Source organism: Dromaius novaehollandiae, chromosome 12 (assembly GCF_036370855.1).
Source record: "Dromaius novaehollandiae isolate bDroNov1 chromosome 12, bDroNov1.hap1, whole genome shotgun sequence".
Classification (NCBI taxonomy): domain Eukaryota; kingdom Metazoa; phylum Chordata; class Aves; order Casuariiformes; family Dromaiidae; genus Dromaius; species Dromaius novaehollandiae.
Genome location: NC_088109.1, coordinates 20,747,831 through 20,767,746, shown reverse-complemented (window position 1 = coordinate 20,767,746; position 19,916 = coordinate 20,747,831). Strand labels below are relative to the sequence as shown.

Here is a 19,916-nt window from a genome sequence, read left to right as displayed (position 1 = left end):
AGACCTTCTGAGTGTAGGTGATCCCCGTAACCACCTGTGGTGGTTGTAACACGTGCGTCGCTCTAGAGACCTGGATCGTGTGTAGTTTGGGAGCGCAGATGTGGGTGCTGTCACTTGTTCATCTCACTGGTCCGAAAGAGCCAGGCATACAGCCCTTGCTGCCTCCTTTCTCTAAAAGGAAAGCCAAGCTACACCTGTACTGTGTGGGTGTTATTTCTGGGGTCTGTTCACTTAAAGGGCAACTTGGACTGCCGCTGTTCCCCATAGTATCAGTGTGAAGGCACAGCCCTGTCCTTCCAGTGGCAGAGCTGCTCTGCTGGAGTGGTGTCTCAGGACCAACACTGAGAGCAGCTGTAATCCTGTTCAGCTGCGACTCTCCTCCTGTCATTGGCTTAAAGTAAAAAGCTACTTTTCAAAACAAAGCATGATTGTACCTTTTTGTCTAAAGTTACTGTATTCATGTGGCTGTTGATGAATTAATCTGTCTTTTCTTCTTTAAGAAAGCATCGCTAGCGTGTCCTGATGCTGTGGGAGCTAAGTGGTGCTGTGAAAACGGGCAAAACAAGGAGGCGTTTGTCAAGGCGATGCCAGATGTCGTTTGAGGCTGCCCCGCTCGCTGGGTTTCTTGTGCGGTGTCCAGGCATGGGCAGGCAGTTGGAGGGGAGCATGCTGGAGCGCGGTGTCCCTGGGTGAGGGTGTCCCTGCTCCCCTGTGCCCGCAGGCAGCTGGTTTGGCCACTGTCAAAGCGACGCAGGGAGCGCAGCCTGTTAGGAAAAATCCAGTGACCTGTTACTCAGTGCTCACTGTGCTGAGCATTAGACTGTGCTGTGTCACCCTTGAGGGATGAAATTGGGCAGGAACAAAGTGACTCTTAGATTTTTAATGTCAGGAATTTCCTACTGGTAATTTGGGGTGTATTAAAGGGAGATGATTGAAGGGCTACCCTGCAGCCCTTCCTTGGGTTGCATAATACATTGGTTTTTGTGTTGAAGTCCTGGCTCTTTGCTGTTAAAAACATTGGCACTATCCCAGGTGATCCCAGTGGAAGCAGGACTGAGCATATTATATCAAATGTCACCAGTCTGTTTGGATGTCAGAACACTATAGGATTGAATCAAATTTTTTTTTTTAAACATTTCAAACTATGGAACCATCCAGAGACCATAGTTGGATGCCAGCTGCGTACACAGACGTGTACTCCAATCTGTGCTGTGAGGCTTGTTCACCCTGGAGCCTGGCAGAGCTGTGCAAGAGTGAGACTTGCAGGGCAGAGCTCTCCACGGGGCCAGTCCTCCAAGGAGGTGGATGATGCAGTGTTTAGGAGACTGCTCTCTGAGATCGAACATGAAATTTCATGTCCTGTCTTTACCACAGATCTTGCGTTATTCTGGACAGGCTGTTTTCCCTCTCTGTACCTCTGTTCTTTATTAAATGGGAATAACATTCTTCTGGCTAGGGATGCTCTTCATCTCTTGAAGTTTCTGCTAGTAGAAGTCTTGCAACTAGGGTAACTACGCAAGATCAAATTTTTGCCCTATGTTTCTCTTAATGTAGGAATTTGAACAGGTGCTTAACAAACTTAACTTTTTCACCTTCCTTTCATCAGAATGCTTGTATTTCTGGGTCTCCTTTACATTCTTATTCCAGATGTGAAGACCCCCATAGGTTGTATATAAAAGATCTAATGACTACATTTACATTTTTGTTCTCTATTGTGACACCCCGGAACATTCATCGTTTATCAAATCAGCAAGCAATTAAGAGCTTTACTGCTGAGACATTTGCAAGGGACATGTAGTGTAGGATGAGGTGATAGGTAATAGAGATACTAATGCTGTGGTTCAACCTGGAAAGTTTCCGTTCATTTTGATCCATATTTTGGGTTCAGGTTATTTTGTGGGTAAGTTGCTATGTTCAGGGTGAGTTGGATACTGTTAGCAGGTCCCTCCTTCCCCCCCTCCCCCCCCCCCCCAAAAAAAAAATTATTGTGGTGAAAGGAATGCCAGTAGGACTTTGTTTCCCTGGACTGGTATGTTTTTAAAAATGCCTGGAAGGCTGATTGACACACTTGTATGCTTCATTAGCCTTTACTGTGCTAGCCTGGGGGAGACCTGAGCTTTTCCTGAGTTCCAGCACTGAGGAGTCTCTAATACCTTCATGCTCCTGTACCAGGCTCTCGTCTGTCTTTTAAAGTTGTCAGGTGCAGACTGTCACATGGGAAGAGACTTCTGGCCAAGAGAGCCTGAAGTCCTCTTTGACAGTATAAAGGATTTACCTTCCTTAGCAGCTTTAAATATGTTTTTTTTTAAAAAAAAAAAAAAAAAAGCCTTCTTGTTTCCAGCATGTGTGTGCAAGGATAAAACACCTTACCAGACCTTACCTGTGGTAGAGTTTCACCTGTTCACTGAAGCAGCTGCATACAAGGACTTCAGCCCAAGCCTGACAAGCCAAGATCAGGTGCTTCCCCAGGACATTCCCTGGTCCAGGATCCTTGTCATCTGCCTCACCTACACGTGGCAGCTGCCAGAAGAGGAGGGATGTCTATTTTGCCCAGGCCTATTTATTTGGAGGAGCTCCTATGAGCCAAAGTGCTGATGGCATGTCCTGTTTCACTCTGAAATAACCTCTAAACCTGAGCAAGAGAGGAGGATTGTACAGTACATGAATTTACATGCTCTGTGAGCACTTCAGTTGTATGCCAGAGAATATTGCGTCTTACCTATGGCAAAAAATGTCTGAAAGTCTATCCTGGAAAAAGTGTGAAGACTTGCAGAGTGCTGATGGAAGACCTGGCACAGATAGTCTTTGCAGCTGCAGCAAGTCTGTACGAGTCAATACCTGCTAATACTGTTAAGGCTTGGAAAAAATCCTGGATGAGAATTCAGCATAGAAGTCTCCAAGCAATGATACCTGTTTTCTAAGAGAAAACAATGACAATGTTAGGGAGTTGCAGTGATCTCAGGTGTAGCTCTCTGGATTGCTAGCCAGGCTTTGGGAGCATCTTCCCAGAGACCTTCCTGGTGTGCACAAGGAAGAAGTTAAGCAGCTATCGGTGTCCAGATACATCTTCTAAAATAAAGCGTTGGAGTTCTTCCCATATGGATCTTATAGGCCACCTGTCTTGAATCTCATTCTCCATTAAGAAAAAGTTATATGATGAAATCAATAAGCAATGTCAAAGACTAAAACTTTCAGGATCAACATTTATCCCATGTGGTGAGATTATTTGTGTTACCGCTGGCCTGATTTTTCATTGGGATGTCAACAAACCTTATGCTGGTGCATGTGTTTCTTGGAGGCATGAATACCCATTTACACCTCAACATCCCGCAGCACTCTTGTTCCTTATTCACCCCCATGCTTTAAGCATGAAAAAAAACCTATTGCATCAAAGTCTGATACAAGTGGCTTTTATAAATTAAAAGCTGGTCAACTGAATGCTTTAGCATCAGTGTTAGACATGCACACCAGTAATCTGTTCATTGCTGTGTGCAAAGAGGAACCAGGCAAGCTGTGCCTAAACTCCATGCAGAAAATGAGGCATTAAGATTAATATCTGCCAGACACAAAGTGGAGTATGGCAGCATCTCTAAGCTATTCAGTTACACTGCTAATGCGTAGACAATCTCTGGTGTAAATGTGCAAATTCAATTCATGTGCTTTTTTGGACAAAGTGCTTTTTAACCTTGGAAAGGTCATTTCCTCTGGGCTAAGTGAAAAAATTGCTGATGAAGCACAGTCACTAAGCTTTGTGTGACATGTCTGTGCTATACCTACCTGGGGTGGAGGAGTGAGAGGAAGTAGGCGACTTCTGTTTCCTATGGTGTTAATTTAGTTAGTTTGGATAGCAAAGACCACACTTCCTCTGCTACCACACCTTAACATTTTTTTAAGAAAAATATTGTCCAAAAACCCTGAAGATTCTTATTTTTCTTCTCCTTTCAGAATGGTGGGGGAGGTAGGGTTTAACTCGCTGCTGGAGTGGGAAGGAAGGGTGTTCCCTGCATGGGCAGGGCAGGGCCAGCTGTCCTTCGTGTTGGACGGACCACAGGAAGGTTGCTCGGTGGGAGCATCTTGGGCTGTCTGTATGGATCAGGACTTTGCAAAGGGAGCTTGCAGACCTCCTGTTTAAAGGACGTTGGGTATGTGCCACTTCCAGTGTTTAAGCCTGGGCACTGGCAGTTTGACTGCTTTCATACTGTTTTGCTTTATGAAGGGCTCTGGTTTAACGCATGACACCTTTCATACCTTATCTGCAGTTTTGTCTTTACTTGACATCTGCTTCACATCCAAGTGTGACACGGAGGTTTTCTCAGTGGTGGAGGCTGTGAACGAGTGAGCCTTTTGCTGTGCAGAGCCTGCTCCAGGCACTACCTCCTGTCAGCTTAGAGTTAAACTTAGTTTTACGTATTCAGGCTTCCAAAAACAACTTTCCAAATATCTCTGCCAGACGTATTTCCATTTGAGCTTATGATATAGCATTTTCTGTTTGAGAGAGTTTGTTCAAACAAAAATACGATTTTTTTGTGCTGTTCCTCCCTCTTCCTTAGCAGACAAACTTCATAACCAGACTCTGAACTTCACCTCATTTCCTTCAGGGTGTCCCAGTGCCAGTTTTGAAACAGTGGCTTCTATTCACTACCTGCCTTGGCTTGTGTATGCATTTTTTCAATCTGACACAGTTTGCAAAATACGTTAGATTTCAAATGTAGCTGGCGCTGCTTTTCAAAAACAAACTCTTGCACGAAGGTATTTCAGCATAAACTTTTCTGTGTAACCTGCTGCTTCAGCCTTGTGCAGAGAGTCTGGCCAGCTTGCTTGGACTGGGCGAGAGGCTTGTGAAAAGGCAACTTCAACCTTTTGAGGGCAAATGCTGTTTTTCTCGTTCATCTTTGCCTTTTTGAGTATCTAGCTTTCTGTCACTCATTTTGCTGGCATTGTCATTCCACTGCTTTGTAAAATGTGATGAACTGTCTATATGCTTAAAATAATGCTGTGCTATCTTTGTCACCCAGTTTTCTGTCCTTAAAAATCAGGCCATCCTTGAACAGTCCGTGTTACTCTTAAAACCTCTGAGTCATAATTAGTCATTAGTAATTCTACTAATCTTCTGTACAGATGGAGACTGGTTCATTCTCAGACTGCAAAGAGGATAAAGTTATCAGCACTGGAATATATTAGCTTAAACTGCCCTCCCACGCACAAACATGCATGTACACTTTTCCCTGCTGATGGCCTGTCTCACTTAAACATTTATTGGCTGTGGTGGGGAAGGAGAGGTGGGGATGATGAGGGTCATCAAAATGTTGAGCAGAACAGCAGCAGTGTGCGCGCTACCATGTGCCGGAGGCTCTCGTGCCTGCCCTGGCAGTGGTGCGTGGGGCAGCGAGGAGGGGCAGGACTGTTATCTGGGGACGTAATGCCATGCCTGGGGCGAAGGCCATGGCAGGTATATGAGCATGCCTATCACTCGCTGCTGTGGGGCATGAGGCAGAGGGAGGAATGAACTTTAGTATTGCCTGAAGTTGTTTTTATTCCTGTTGTAAGTTTTTTCTGGGTATTTGGGATTTTATTTTTCTTACTGTGGACAGAAAGGTTATAACACTGATAATGCCAGTCTGAAGAAATTCAGAAGTTCTACTTTTACTATCTTTTATTAAATAGCATGTATGTTTGGAGCAGCTACAGTCTGTTTAGCAATTGCTTGCTTCCCTTAAAATATTTCAGCTACACAGTGATTTTGATAATAGTTATAAAAATGTGTCCCTCTTAGTTTGCAGGCAGCAATGTCAGGTTGCTTCTGGTCAAAGCTAAAGCTGGTTTGTCGGATGCCGTTGTATCTTTTGTGTCTCGCTGTGGGCTGGAGACTCACTAGCACTCTTGGCTTCTCTTTTCTCTGCTTTCTGCCAGATTTTTGCTTGTGAGGTAACTGGAAGCCTTTTGCATGTTGCACTCCATGCAAAGAAAGGGCATTAGGTAGTGTTCTTTAATATATGACTTACTGCAAATTCTTGGTGCTAGTTTGTAGGCAGCCAGGAGCTGACATGAGGTAGGTGTTCTCAGTGCAAGGTGCCCCAGTGCTGTTCTGCTCTGCCTGCAGCCAGGTGTGAGTGTGCGGTGCCAGCGGAGCTGTGAGTGGTGACAGACAGAAGTTACTATGTACAGCATAAACGCTACATGCTTGCTCTTAATTACGTGCTGGTTTTCCAAGTACTGAAGTTATTACCCTGAGGCCAGGTCAGTGGCTTCTAGGCAGCGTGATACAGGCTATGGCAGACAGTACTTGGTGCATAGGGGAATTTCATGCTTGCTTGTATCTCACGCAGGCAGCTTGTTGGCTGATGTTTGAGATAAAGGCAAAGGCCTGGGGCAGGGTAGTTGGAAGAGCAGGTAAGGGCAGCAGAAGAATTACATGGTGAGAGAAGTACAGGGCATTGTGGCATTGTGCTTGGAACCTGACTTTACAGGTCTGGTGGTGCTGGACCAGACATGTCTGGTTGCCACAGTTGTTTTGGAAAAGCAAGTATGTTAGCGTGGGAAAAGGTCCTTTGTGAATCTGGGGCACTTAGTGGGCACGCAAGTGAATTTGCTAAGCCTTAGTGAAAGTGGAAGTGAGTAATTCTGCTAATATCAAGCAAGTTGCATCTGTTCAGCAAAAGACCTAATTCAGAGCAGCTAGGCTATTCTGAATTTGCTGTAGGACTAAACCCTCTGCTTGGCAGTCGTGATACTGTGAACCCCGAACGCCAGATCTGAGCTCTTCTCTGTGGCCTCTGAATTGCAGAATCTTTCTTTGCTACCAGGCTCCTGACGTAGTAACCAGCTGAAGGACTGTCCAGCTGTATAGCTCTCTGCTTCCAGCTGCTGGAACTCCTTACGGCTACACCATATTTCTTTTAAACTCTAATCTTTTTTTCTTCCCTCATCTAGAAAAACTATCTGTGCCCCAGGGTACAGCTGAATTATACAACCCAGATGGGTATTTGTTTGGAACAGCCAGCTCCTCCAAGGCACTGTGGTCTTTTCTTTCTTTCCATATGTCAACTATTCCTGTCCCTGTTGTTATTCCAGTGGGACAGAAGCTGGCACCGCCCAGGTAACCTTCACGTTATTACTCTAAGGAAAAATGACTCACTGTCTATTTTCCATCTTATTTTGTGGCTTTGAATTCTTTATTTTGGAGACAGACACAAGTTTCTTGCTCTGAAATACTTTTCTAAAATTATAGCAGATGCTGCCCCTCAATTTGCTGGTACAGGCTGCACTTGCAGCTGGCTGAACCTGGACTGACATCAGGCCAACCCATGATTTTATCATGAAGTTTATGATACTGAGTGTTTGGAAAGCTCTTGTCATTGGACTATATGAGAACATTAGCCTTTTCAAAGTAACTTTTGAGGAAAAAAAAATCTTTGTCCCCAGCTATTAAAAAGATGGATACTTGATCAAAGCTAGTTCTTCTCTATTTTACAAGGTGGAAGACACCTCTGGCACCTGCCCACATCTCAGGTCTAGTGTAGCCAGGGGGATTTGCCTTCTGGAGGTGTCTGGATTGCTGTTAATTCATGGAGGGAGGTGCAGTGACTTGCTCAGGTGCGGAAAGAGAGCTTGACTTGTGCTGCTTCAGCTGTGGGATGGGCAGCCCTGCTTTCTCTTCCCAGCAAAGTCAGTAGGGCTCTGGCTTTAAATTGTGCTATGCAGTTTAATGGCTCCAGTCGTTAGCATCAAGTGCTAGGGCCACAGAGCCTCCTCTTTATGGGAGTTTAGGTAGGCCACGAGGGCTAATGCCTCTGGGAGCTGTGGGGCTCTGATCAGGTGTTGCTTTAGCAAGTTGGACCCTGAGATTCTTGCTTCCTTTTCTAATCGAAGCAAGTGTGAGGACCCAGGTAGCTCATCCCAGATATTGAACTTCATTTTTCTATTATAATTGCAATTACAATCCATGGATTATAAAAGCCAGGGTGGAAAAGTCTTCATAGTTTGCCCTCATTGTTTATAGTGATTTCTCAGTTGTTTGCAGCATAAGTGACTGAAGGACAGTCCCTATCGAAAAGGGAGCAGTCATGCTTAGTGCTGCTGTGAATTTATCTTGGTATGAGACTCCGGGGCAGGACTTAAAAGCTTGGGTTCTCCCTGTGCTGGCAGGGAGCAGCAAGGCGCATAGCAGTTGTCCATAGGTTGGTTGGTTTGTTTTATTGAAGATTACCCATGCTTACCTCGCATAAAGGGAGATGAATGATGCTGGGCTATGTTTATGAAGGAGGAACAGGCTGCTGTTTTCCATTTTGAAGTAATTGCAGGTGTAAATTTGAGATATTGTGCCTCTCATGTGCCTGATTGCAGGTCGCAGACTGGTCGCAGTAACGGCATGGATTCTTGGGTCTGGGCCTGCAGGTCTTTGGGTTTTTCATTTTTTTTTTTTTTTGTTTTGTTTTCAGTGAAAGCCATATAAAATAATTTGGTTTTCAGCCCTTTGAAGCATTTTATTCCCCTGTAATCAGTTTTCAGTTGGAGACCTCAGTTTTCATGCCTTAATGCGATACCTGTGCTGGTTCTGATGCACTCACACTGTGAAGTCCAATCCCCAGAGGTGTGTGAGGCCTTGTAGGTTGACATGCTGGAATGGGAGAAATCGAGGAGCGGAGCTGAATGTATTTTCAGTAAAATTTGATGCTTTGCACATGCAAAACAGTAATGTAAAGGGAGCAGGAGAAGAGCAGCTAAACAATTTGTTCCTGTATTTCCACTAGCTGCCCTAGAGAGCAACCCGGACTCCAGAATGAATTCAGAGCGAAGGCCAAGAGTATATATTCTGTCTGCAATCCCAGTTTCCTCCAAGAACTGCCCCATGTGAACTAGCCCCAGTCAGAGGCAGCGGAGGCTTGGGAATCGAGGGAGATGTCCTCCCTGGTGACACCTGTCACTCCAGGGAGATGTCCTCCCTGGGTGTGCCCGTTGCAGCAATGCTCTCTGCTTTCCGCTGCTGGAGATGCCAGCGGAGCAAGGAACCACCAGGAAATGTGCCTAGGATATTTGCTGCCATTGTCATGTGTTATTTTAGCTGGCTCGGGGAGTATAATCTGCTGAAACCTGTTGAGTTGGATAACACTGATACTTCTGAAATTGTAGATCCGTTTCTGTGAAATGTTTTCTGGAACTTGTGGTGAGAAGCAGCTGAGCTCCTCCTGGGAGTCCACTTTGGGTTCGGACTGGCTGGGCTGGAGCAGCGGGTGCTTGGGGCACCCCGGCACGCAGGTGGGCTCAGAAGCACCCGGAGATCCAGCTCTAGGCTGCTGCTGGGTTCAAATGATGGCTGGTGTGCCTAGCCTGCAGGCTCTGTGTATTTTTATTTACCCATTTATCTCCAGTTACCAGTGAGATCAGTGTCTCTTCAGTCCTCTTCCAGCATATTGCCCCTTCTCAGCCTTGAGGTGCTGCGGGACGGGGGAGAGCCAGAGCAGTGGGAGCTGAGCCTCCCCCGTGGTGCGGCGGATGCCCCAGGGCTGGGCCCCTGGTCATGGGCCCGGGCAGCGACGGCGGATTGAAGTTTTAGAGCTGCATCAAGTTTGGCTATAAAGGCCCCTTCTGTCCCCTGTGCTGGGATGAGGAAGAGCCGGAGGGGTGCTGATGGTGCCAAACAAGGAAAGAGCTGTTCGCGGGGGGGGGGGGGGGCTCGGCTGGTAGGGAGCCCATGGTCCTGCAGAGAGGTGCCTTGCTGCCTGGCCTGGCTCCTTGTGTTATGCCTCCAAGCAGTACTTGTTGCTTCTTCACTCACTCCACTTAATAATAAAGGGGTTAATATTAAAAAAAATGCTTTCCCAGCCTCTCCCTCCCCCCGATTTTTAACAATCATGTTTCAACATCTTGTGTCCCCTGACTCATGCTGGAAGGGCTTTTGTTTCTGAATCCGTAATCAAAGCAACAAATGCTAAGGTCACTTCCTTGAGATTATATGGCAACGGAAGAGGTCCAGGATCGTGTCTCCTTTCTTCCCCAGCTCGAATGTACAGAAAATACAAAGGCTTAGTACATGCATTCTTTGCGTACTTCTTGAGTTTCTCCAGCCTTTTTAAGCTACCAGGGCGTGTGACTTGGAGGTAAGAGGCTGTATTTTAATTTCTGATGCTTGCCAGTGGCAGATAATGCTGTTTACTGCTGTTGCATTGTGCCCTGACTTAAACATAATGCAGTGCTGTAGAGCTATGATTACAGGAAAGAAGGTAGCATACAAACAACATAGCAAAGGGAGCTTGCTTTTGGGGGTGCTCGTGTAGTGCAGACCAGAACTTTTTGCTTGCTTTTTCTTTTCCTGAAAGACCAGTCCATAAAAATTTCTTTGCTCTTCTGCACACCAGTGTGGTGATAAGGGGTTGTTTGTTTACTCTCAGCATTTACAGCTGCTTTTTCCTGCCTTTGTTGTGAGGGCTGTCTTGGCTGCTTTGGGAAAGTGCTGAATCCAAGCTAGACTCTGGTAACTTTGCTGCTGCAGCTGGAGACCAGGTCTGTAATTTCTGATTACAGAGAAAATGCATTTTCAGATATAACTGTTATAGGCTGCTCTGAGATATGATTTAAACTGAACAAAGCACAAATTCATAAGTCATGAGCAAAGGCAGCCAGTGCCTGGTACAGAAGCTCCTTTCAGTGTGAAACTATTAAATGTCTCATCAGGGAGATTCCCACCCCTCTCCCTCCCTGCAAAAAATCTCATGAAAAGGTTGGCACTAAAGAGACAGAAGTGCACATGGAGCTCATTAACGGCTGTTGAGAAAGAGCCTTTGATCAGAATTGCTTGTTTTGCTTTAAAAGTGGAGTGTGGAGAAGTCCAAATCTGTCAAAACCGTTGCAGCGCCTGGCCAGGGGCTTGCTCATCTCTGCTGATGTAGCCTCGGAAACGCCCTTCAGCAGCGCCGAGCGTGGCGAACAGGTTAACGTTTTCACTTACTCCAAAGAGCTTAGGAGCTCAGGGTCTCCTTGTTTTATTTACTTCTCCTTTGCTTTTTTTTCCCCCCTTTGTTAAAGCATTTAAAGGCAGTTCAGATGGACTTGCAGCATACCTTTATGTCCTGCTTACCTTACGTCTGTTCAAGGCTGTGTCTAGGTTTCCCGAGGGGCAGCTGCCAAGCGGGGAGAGGCTGCGAAGCGAGGGCAGGCAGTGTGGAGGGGAAGGGGGTGCGGAGGGAACAAGCTGGGTGCCAGGGCTGTGACGGGGCCAGGGATCAAGGGGAGGCAGGAAGGGAAGGCTGGGGTGTAAGATGCCCCTGAGGATGGGAGAGCTGCTGCGGAGGGGATGGGGGCAGGAGGAGCATTGTGGGGGAGAAGCTGCGTACACAGAGTTGTCCTGGAGAGGAGTGCAGCTGCAGAGAGCCCGAGGTAATGCTGAGCCAAAGGAAAAGCGCGTTATTCCCCACGTTTGTAGAAAAGCGATACTGGAAGTTGCCTGGGCTGCAGCCCCCAGTTAACAAGAGATGCGCCTCGGAGAAGAGCTTGCTCTAGGCACGGATGGAGGGCAGGATTTGGCCCTGTCCTTTTGGTTGCACCTAACACAGAGATGATGGTTTCTTTGCTTGAAACACACATGAAGATCTACAAATGAAAAGTCGCAGCAGTGATATGAAAAGCTTTGAAGAGCAGCAGAACGTGAGCTGCATTTTATAAAGGCTTGACCTAAGAGCTAGAGGGCTAACTGATTTGCCCAGGAGCTCATGATTTAGGAGCAAAGATCAGGATCGGTTGCAGGGCTGCAGACATCTTTCCCTGCCCCGCGGTCTGGCTGCGCCTCGCCGCGCTCTCCGTGTTCGGGCGCCAGCGGTTATCGCTTCTTGCAGGGGAGAGGATGCTGCTGCCTCCAGCAGGCTGACTCTGCGCTGGCTCTGCGGGCTCCCTCAGTTGTCATTAGAGCTCTGCAGTTTCACAGGATCTTTTTCCCCCTTGAGCTCCCAGGAGATTTCACTGGAGCAAAACATTACCACGGGCTCGTGCATGGTAATGACCTGATTACTGTGCGTCTCCGTGTTGTATGTGATAAGCATGCCTCTAACAGACGCTAATTTATTAGCTGTGTTCTGCCACAGAAAGCAGATGATCTATGAAGTATTTCATTCGCTTGATATTTAGGGCAGATTTGCACTGATTGCTTCCTATTAATTTTCCTGATTATTAGGATTAACTGTAGAGTTTTGAGACCTGTGTATAAGTTGCCTGTCTCTATTCTTTTGTTCTAAATACAATGAAAAGCTATAAGAACAGTAACAGCAGCACCAGTGGAATGACATAAGCTGTTTGAGAAACACTTGTTTTGAATATGAGACCTTTATTTAAATCAAGGAGGATGCCTCTGCAATAGTGGGCTGCTCCTTCAAGATGACCATTAATCTCTTCCCCAATCAGAGGGTTTTAGCATCTGTTGGTAATGCTCCTGGCAAGAACATTGGTCCTCGGCAGCGTCAGGAGATAGGAGATGCTGCCTGGATGCTGATTGTCAGATGAAGTTTGGGGTCACCGGAGCGAGCGAGGGGTGCTTCCGCAGCAGGACACCCTTCGCCTTGGTGCTGGTGGAACAGGTGCCGCCTGAGCATCTGCAAGCGCACACTGAACTGCGGTGTTGCACAAGCGGTGCGTGCAAGTACTTCTTGGCATGCATGCTTGTGAAGGAGCTCAGGCAGAAGCTGCACGTTTACAGTCAGTAGCAGGGACAGAAATACAAGTTTGTGAAGCTGATCAGTAGCAACAGGAAACATAGCAAGTTGCAGTATTGCTTTAGGCAGAGGGGCTAGTTTTATATATTGTATGCTCCTAGTAGAGGCCAAGAAATAGCATCTCTCCCTTTCATAAATTGCTGTTGGCAGAGTAAGCTTTATCTCATGATTGGAGTACTGTATTTATCATTCTGAGGATGACTGGTTTCATTTGTTCCTTGGGTTTTCATTTGTCAATGTGTTTTTTCATTGCAATGTGCTCATTTTGATGCCTTTCACATTTGAGCGTTTTGGGAAAGGGGGAAGAGGTTTAAAGCCCCTTAACTTGCTCAAGCTAGTGGAAACTTTCTAAGGACCACAGCAAGCTTTGGCTGAGGTCCTGTAGGAATCAACAAATGATGAATAAAATACAGACAAATGAAAGAGTCCCTTAGATTTGCCATCCCCTGCAATGAGAGATGCTAGAATAAATGGGGAAAAGGAGAATTGCATGGAAAGTGCATTGGCACTTGGCCCTGAAAAGCAGTTGCCTGCAGTGAGGGAGAACACTTGGGCTGTTGCTCTGCCAGATTTTTTTACTGGCTCAGCTGGTGGGGCTTACATGAAAGTCAGTTGATGCTCTGCAGGAGCCAACTTTTGCTTCATATCTGCAGTTCATGGGACTATTTTAGGAAGGTGCCATGCAACCCAGAGAGCCTTTAGGCCTCCAGTTCCAGGCAGCATGTTTTATCTTTAGCCTTTTGCCAAACTTCAACAGAGCCAAGATTTCGATGGAAAACAATCAGCAAAGGGGTGTTTGTACCAGTTAGCATTTAAGTAAGTTCTCTCCAGCCTGTCCTTATCCTAAAACATTACTCCTGTGAGTGTCATATTTGAAGACAGGTCTTCAACAAATATCTGTCCCTGCCTAGCTGCTCTATGCGACGGGAAGCATGGGGAAACCCTGAAGTTCTGCATGGGGATTTTCTGCCAGTCCTTCCTTCTGGACTGCCAAGGCAGGCTGGGCAGTAGTGCTAAAAGAGGGAGGTGTGCCCTGGCAATGAGTCACCCTGGGGAGGTGAGATGAATCCAGCAAGGTGTCCTTCCATAGCACAAAGTGAGAGAAACAGCCAGCCACTTCACTGTGTTGCAAGCTGCTTAACGTTAAGCAGATACTGGCTTTTGTTAAGGTTAATGGCAAGATAACAAATGATTTAAGGCAAAATCTTGGCCCTATTAAAGTTAATGGCAAAATTCATTGACTGCATTGGAGCCAGGACTTCAGCCAAAGGATCTTTTGTGGCCTAAAGGTTAGAAAGGAGAGGCAGCAGGTCCGGAGACCCGATCTGTTCCCTTTGAAGCTGTTGGAAGCTGTGCTGTTGCCTTCGAAGGGATCGTGTCAAGCTGATCACGTCTGTGCAGTTCAGGCTGCGGAGCCACGGCTGGGCAAACCAAACAGAAGAGGCATTACCTGAGGGTCTGCTTCACACCCCTCGCTGGCAGAGGAGGAGGATAGGATGTCAGGATGAGGCTGGACATACAGGGAATGGGACAACGCAGCAAGAGAAAGGTGGCTGAGGACCTGCAAAGAAGGCAGGAGTCCCGGATGCATAAACAAGCTAGGGGAGGTGGTGCAGAAGCGAGCTGGGGGGACATGCTTCCCTTCCCCAGTGCTACAGCCTGGGCAGGGGTGGGAGGGTGGACTGTTCCCAACCGCCCTGCCCATCTGTGCCCGCAGGGAGGGTCTTCTGCTGCGGGACACCTGGTGATGGGCCCTTTCTGTGTCAGGGAGGACCAACAGGTTGCAAATAAGCTCAGAAGAAGTATTTTTCAAGGCATCTTTGGAGACCTGTTTAGATCCATTAAAAAGTTTCCGTAGAAATGCTGCTATAAAACCAAACTCTTGTTTGTTATTTTTTGGGTTATTTCGTAAAGCTTTGAGTGATTCCCAGAGCGTTGGACCATGACTAGGCTTTGCACTCCCAAAAGACACCCTAGGAAACTCTGAGGTCATTTAAAGCATTATAACTTTTTTACAGCTTCCCCCCCCCAGCTGCCCACAGGCTCCTTCCTTCCAGAGGCGCTGGTCGGTGCTGCTGTGTGTGAGATGTGCCCAGATGGGGCAGCTCCGTATTGCATTACGTGCTTGCATCTTATTTCATTGTTTTTATCAGCCAGCGCACGTTCACAGGCCAGACGCAAGCTGGCCAGTTGCATCGAAGTCAGTGAAGCAATGCTGATTTTATACAGCTGAGGACCTGATCCTAAATGCTTTTATGACTGAAGATGAAAAAAAACCCACTATTCTAAATGCTCATGAAAATCTGAGGTCAGTTTACAGGCTTCAATAGTAAGCTTTAAAATCTTTACAGCCTTATGAGTTACAGACGAGGTTTGGAAAAATCTCCTTGCAGAGGAAATTACTGATGTTGACTTATAGTTAGTTAACTGCAGCTCAGGTGGGAATTTTGGGATTAAATTCTCATTGAAGGACAACACTGATTCTTCCCTGGGCTCATACACCCGTAAGACACTAGTATGTATGAATCACTAGCCCAAAAATCAAGGGAATGGGATTTCTGCCCTCTTTCCACTGCCCCCCCATGCTGCAGACTTTCCTTGTGGAAGCTGGAACTGCGACAAAGGGATAACAGTTCCTCGCAGCCCTTCTTCATCATGCAAGCAAGTGGGAATACGGCTGCTCTTTGCTCTTTGTTACCCTTAAGAATTTTCTTCGGTTCTGTGACTGCTTTAGCTGCCATAGGCTATGTGCCTATTTCAGAAATAAATGACCCAGCTTTTACAGTTGTGCCATAATGACACACCACAGTTGTCTTTCTCTCCTTTAAAGCCGCGTGTTTAAGGATTTGTGTGCAGGCTGTTTAGTCAATGACAAGGGGGTCCCCTTTGTCGCTCATCAGCCTGTGTGTCTGTGCAGTTTCTTTTCTGTGTGTAAAGTATCACCTGGGTAGCAGAGCTTAACTTCATGTGGTTACCCTGAGAGGAGCTTATGGAAATAACATGTATGATGTTGTGCAGCTGGGACCAAATCCCCTATGTCACATTCAGGTATTTTCCTGGAAACCCCCTGTGGGCTTATAACCTTAGTTATAATTGTGCCTGGGCAAAAGGATTTATCTTGAGGGGAGGAGAAGTGGGGGAAAAGGTTTTCTATTTCAAGGAGATTCTCAGCATATGAATTTCAGCCTCAATCTTGGAAATATTTATTGTATGTGAGTAATTTGACTCACAAGAAGAGCCTCCTTGGTGTCAGCTGCTGGAGCAGGAGGGGACCCTGTGGCTGTGTCTTTACAGACAGCAGTAGATAGGCTGTGTGCGTGCATCCAGCCACCCCATCCGCAAGGCTCTGCAGGATCTGCCATGAGAGGGACATGGCATTGGGGATATTAAAGATGGGCCATGCTGAATTGGTGGTTCTCAAAGCTTAGGGCAGGCTGTAGTGGCCTGGGTGCAGACCCTTTGGGTCCCGTGCCGCCCCTCTGCGAGTCGTGCTTGTCCATCAGCACAGCACATCCACGTCTCTGTAGGTAGCTGAAGCCCTGTGTTGTGCAGCACCCCGAGCAAGAGCAGCTGGGACACGTGCACAGACTGAGCATTGCAATGGTAGAAGCAGTTACCAGTTTTGTCTCAAAATTATATGAAGCTTATTTAAAATCCTCTTTTTGGCCATGGGGTTGTTGAAGGGTTTTTTTTGGCTTTCCCTAGTAGAGAAGACTCCAGGCCATTTTAAAACAAAAAAGCCATAAAAATAGGAGATGGTGACAGATATGGTTAGCTTGGCCATGGGATGTGTCTCTATAATTTGTCCAGTTCTGGGAGAGAGGACATCTGCTCTGGAGGGAGTGTAACACATTTGGTTTTGTTTGTGACCTGAACCCTTCATAACTTCCCATTCCTAAGCCATGCTTCAGGAGACATGTTATTCTGTCAGCCTCCCCCCCCCCCCCCCCCCCCCAAGTTTTTTTGGAGACTTCCTGTTTATACACTGTCAAATTACTTTTTTCTTATTTTTTCCTAAGTTGATGACACATGTGGATGTCTAAAAATACTGTGTATAACAACTGGCTTCAGAGAGGGAGGATGTTACTGCTGAAGAGAAATAGCATAAATATCCTGCAGGTTTTTTTTTTCCAAATAAACATTCAGGCTCAGGACATCACAGGGAATTGGTTTATGTAGCCAAGAAGTAGGCTTTTAAAGGACTGACTTTTTGGAAAATCTGCTGCTGTAACCTTATGTGGAGAATGTCTTAATTCTTGCGTCACAAGCGAGATGAAGGAAAAACTGCATTTTCCTTTTGTCTTCACTGAGTGCTGTTCAGTGGACAATATTAAAAGAGTAGAAACCTAGGCTGGTGCCTCTGAAGCTGCTCAAGACTTATTCAGAACCAAACTTTGCCTTTTTCCTCTCGTTTCATTAGAATTCCCAGCTACGCTGAACCTTTCTGAATATTTTAACCTGCTGTAAGAATTACAAACTCGCCCTATGCTTTAGCGTTCCTGCATTTGGTTTCTGCAGGAGTTTTGTGTTCTTTCTCCCTTGTTATGTTCCTTTCCTATTGGCAGTCGGAATAAATCACTTTCTTGCTGAAAGCTCACTGTCGTTAGCTGCCTGTAAGTTAGGAGGCCTGCAGAACCGCAGTAATATCATGTTGCACTGGATAGTGTTTTCCTCTCCTTTTCATTCCTCTCTATATTTTTAGTTGCATAAACCTGGTTTATGCTGGTTACTTGTGCACAGAGCATACAGATGACTTGGAAGCCATAAGAATGCAACATCCCTGTATCTCAGTGTAGCTTAGCCAAAAAATTAGGCTCTGCACTATGTTGCTCCACTAATTTTCTATGGGGAATGAGACGAGATACAGGAGTATTTAATGAATTTTAGGCTGCTGCTTTTAGCTAAATATTCATAAACTTTTTTAAAATAACTACTAAAATGACTAACATGGGTGCATGTTGCAAAAATATAACAAAATTGTTCATTTGCACAGACAATGCAAAATCAATGAGAATAAGCTGAAAACATAGATGATATACGTATATATATATATCTCAAGAGTGCTCATATTACTTACCTCTTAACTGAGCCAGACAGCTGTGCTCATCTTGTGATTGATTGTTCCAGCTAAATAGAAAATCAATTATATTGTTCAGATTAGCGAGCCATACTGAATTAAAGATGAAAATGTATCTGCAAGGGGCTTCCAGAGTGCAGCCCTTTGACAAGGAGCCCAGCGTTTTAGGGCTGGGGAGCCAAATCCCGGTTCTTTCACAGAGCCAGAGGAAGCGGCCTGGCGAGCAGATGTGTGGCTGATGGATAAATCACGCTGGTGTCGTTGGAGGGGTTGGCGCCAGGCCTCTGGAGCCTCAGTGCAGCTCGGTGAGGAGCCTCCTGAGATGACCTCTCTGGGTGGGATTCCTCCTGTAGCGATGTGCTTGTATTGCTCTGCCATAGCAGCTGCAGTGATTTGCTCCTGATGGTGCTTGTAAGGAAGGAGAAGGCCATGAGAAGTGCCCTCTTCTCCAGTAGGAATGGGGTGGGGATATTTAGGGTGAGCTGCTGCCAGTCTGCAGAAAGAAGGGGGCTGTTGCCAGTTGCTGCAGCCTTGCAGCTGCAAGAAGAGCCTAAAGGCAAGAAGTTTGGGTTGTCCCTGTTGACGCTGTTTCACTCAGGGCCTGAAACCTGCCAGCGCAGAGCTGGTGGTTCCCCAGGCAGCTCAGGGCACAGCGCAGCGAGTGCCTTGTCGTACTGCTGGCAGCTCTGCCCTGTGCTCCTGGCCGAGACGGCATCTTAGCAGGGATCTGGTGAGCAGGTTGTGCCACAGCATCTGCATGCGGGGGCTGGCGGGGTCGGGTGGAGGAGATAGACGGGTGCATGCAGTGCCTAGGCAGAGCCACCTTGTTCCCTGAGCCAGAGGCAGCACTGGGTGTTTAATGGGCATTGATGTCCTCTCCCACTGTGCCCAGACCATTTCTGTGATGGCAGGGCTGACGTCCCACCAACGCAGGCAGGAGAGCGCGGGGGACGGCTGGGCTCTGGGGTGGTGCTGTGGAGCCCAGGAGAGCCCTGCAGCTTGGCGCGCGTGCCGTCTTGCCCCAACTCCTCCTGTAGCAGGCAAATTGGGTGATGGACTTGGGGCAGCAAGGTCTGGCTGAGAGCGACAACAGAGCTAGGAGATTTGCCAGAATAACAACATTTTGCTGTGCTTTGTCCCTAAATGCCCTGGTCTGTTCTGTAACTCTTTTGACTTAACTTTCCAGGATTCTGGGAGGCAGCTGTGTGATTTCTTTTGAGATGGAGTCTCAGCTATTAAATATTATCTGTAGCAAGATGCTGATGCAATGGTTAATTTCAGGAGCTGGATTAATTTAAGGGTTTTTAATTGGCTGCTGGAAGAAAATTAGGGCTGGTTTTTGTGTGCAGGCTATTGTGATGACTTCAAAACCATATGTTTTGTTTTAAAACCAGTCCTGTAGTGAGTGTGTGATTTTGTGCCCTGGGGGCAGGACCGCGCGGGGCTGATGCGGGGAGCGTCGCCGAGGCCGGAGCTTCCTCTGAGGTGCTGAGCGTCTGCGACTTCTCCCAGCTTCGAGCAGACTGAGAACTAGACTCTGCAGCTCTGTCCTTAAATTTTCTCATCAATAAAATCAGGGATAATTGTATCTTGCCCATCTTCAGGGGTGGCATGAGGTTTAATTACTTTACTTTTAAAGTACTTTGAGATTACCTTGGATAGCTCAATAGAAGCACAAATTATGGCTGGTATTTCTTTTGTGTTTTAATCTTCCCGGCAACCTTTCTTTCTCGTTAGCAAAATGCTTTGTGCATGTGTTTTTTAGAATAGAAATCTCTTTTACTTAACAATAGACAACTGAGGCAATTAAAACAGAAGTGATTAATGTGATTTTGCTGGGTGAAAGCTAAAGCAGCTAGCAATTAAATAACGGCAACCCTTGTGCTATCTCAGAGCAACAGATGGAGCATGATTTAAAAGCGCTATTGGATCAGACACTTTGCAACAGGGGCAGATTGGTAACAGTACGCTGGAGCCAGAAATATGCACCACCTTGAAGAGTACGTTGATGCGCTGATTAGTTGATGGTGACGTGTGACTTGCTCGTGATGGCGTGGTGGCAGGCCGTGGTTCTGCGTGACAAGCGGGGCTGCCGTCGGGTCTCCCGAGAGACCCTCCTGTTCACGGCAGCGCAAGAAAGG

The 19,916-nt window shown here is 46.6% G+C and overlaps 1 protein-coding gene across 5 annotated transcripts in view; it reads left to right on the top strand.

Annotated features, from left to right (window-relative positions):
- The window catches only part of FRMD4B (FERM domain containing 4B), a 147,200-nt gene that overhangs the window by 57,633 nt on the left and 69,651 nt on the right, over positions 1-19,916 (top strand). Inside the window, exon 1 of one of the 5 annotated variants that reach the window (XM_026110747.2) lies at positions 10,080-10,097. The exons of the other annotated variants lie outside the window; for them this stretch is intronic. The gene's annotated coding sequence lies outside the window, so the exon portion shown is untranslated. Of the gene's footprint in view, positions 1-10,079; positions 10,098-19,916 lie in introns of those variants that run through there. 5 annotated transcript variants of the gene reach the window in all.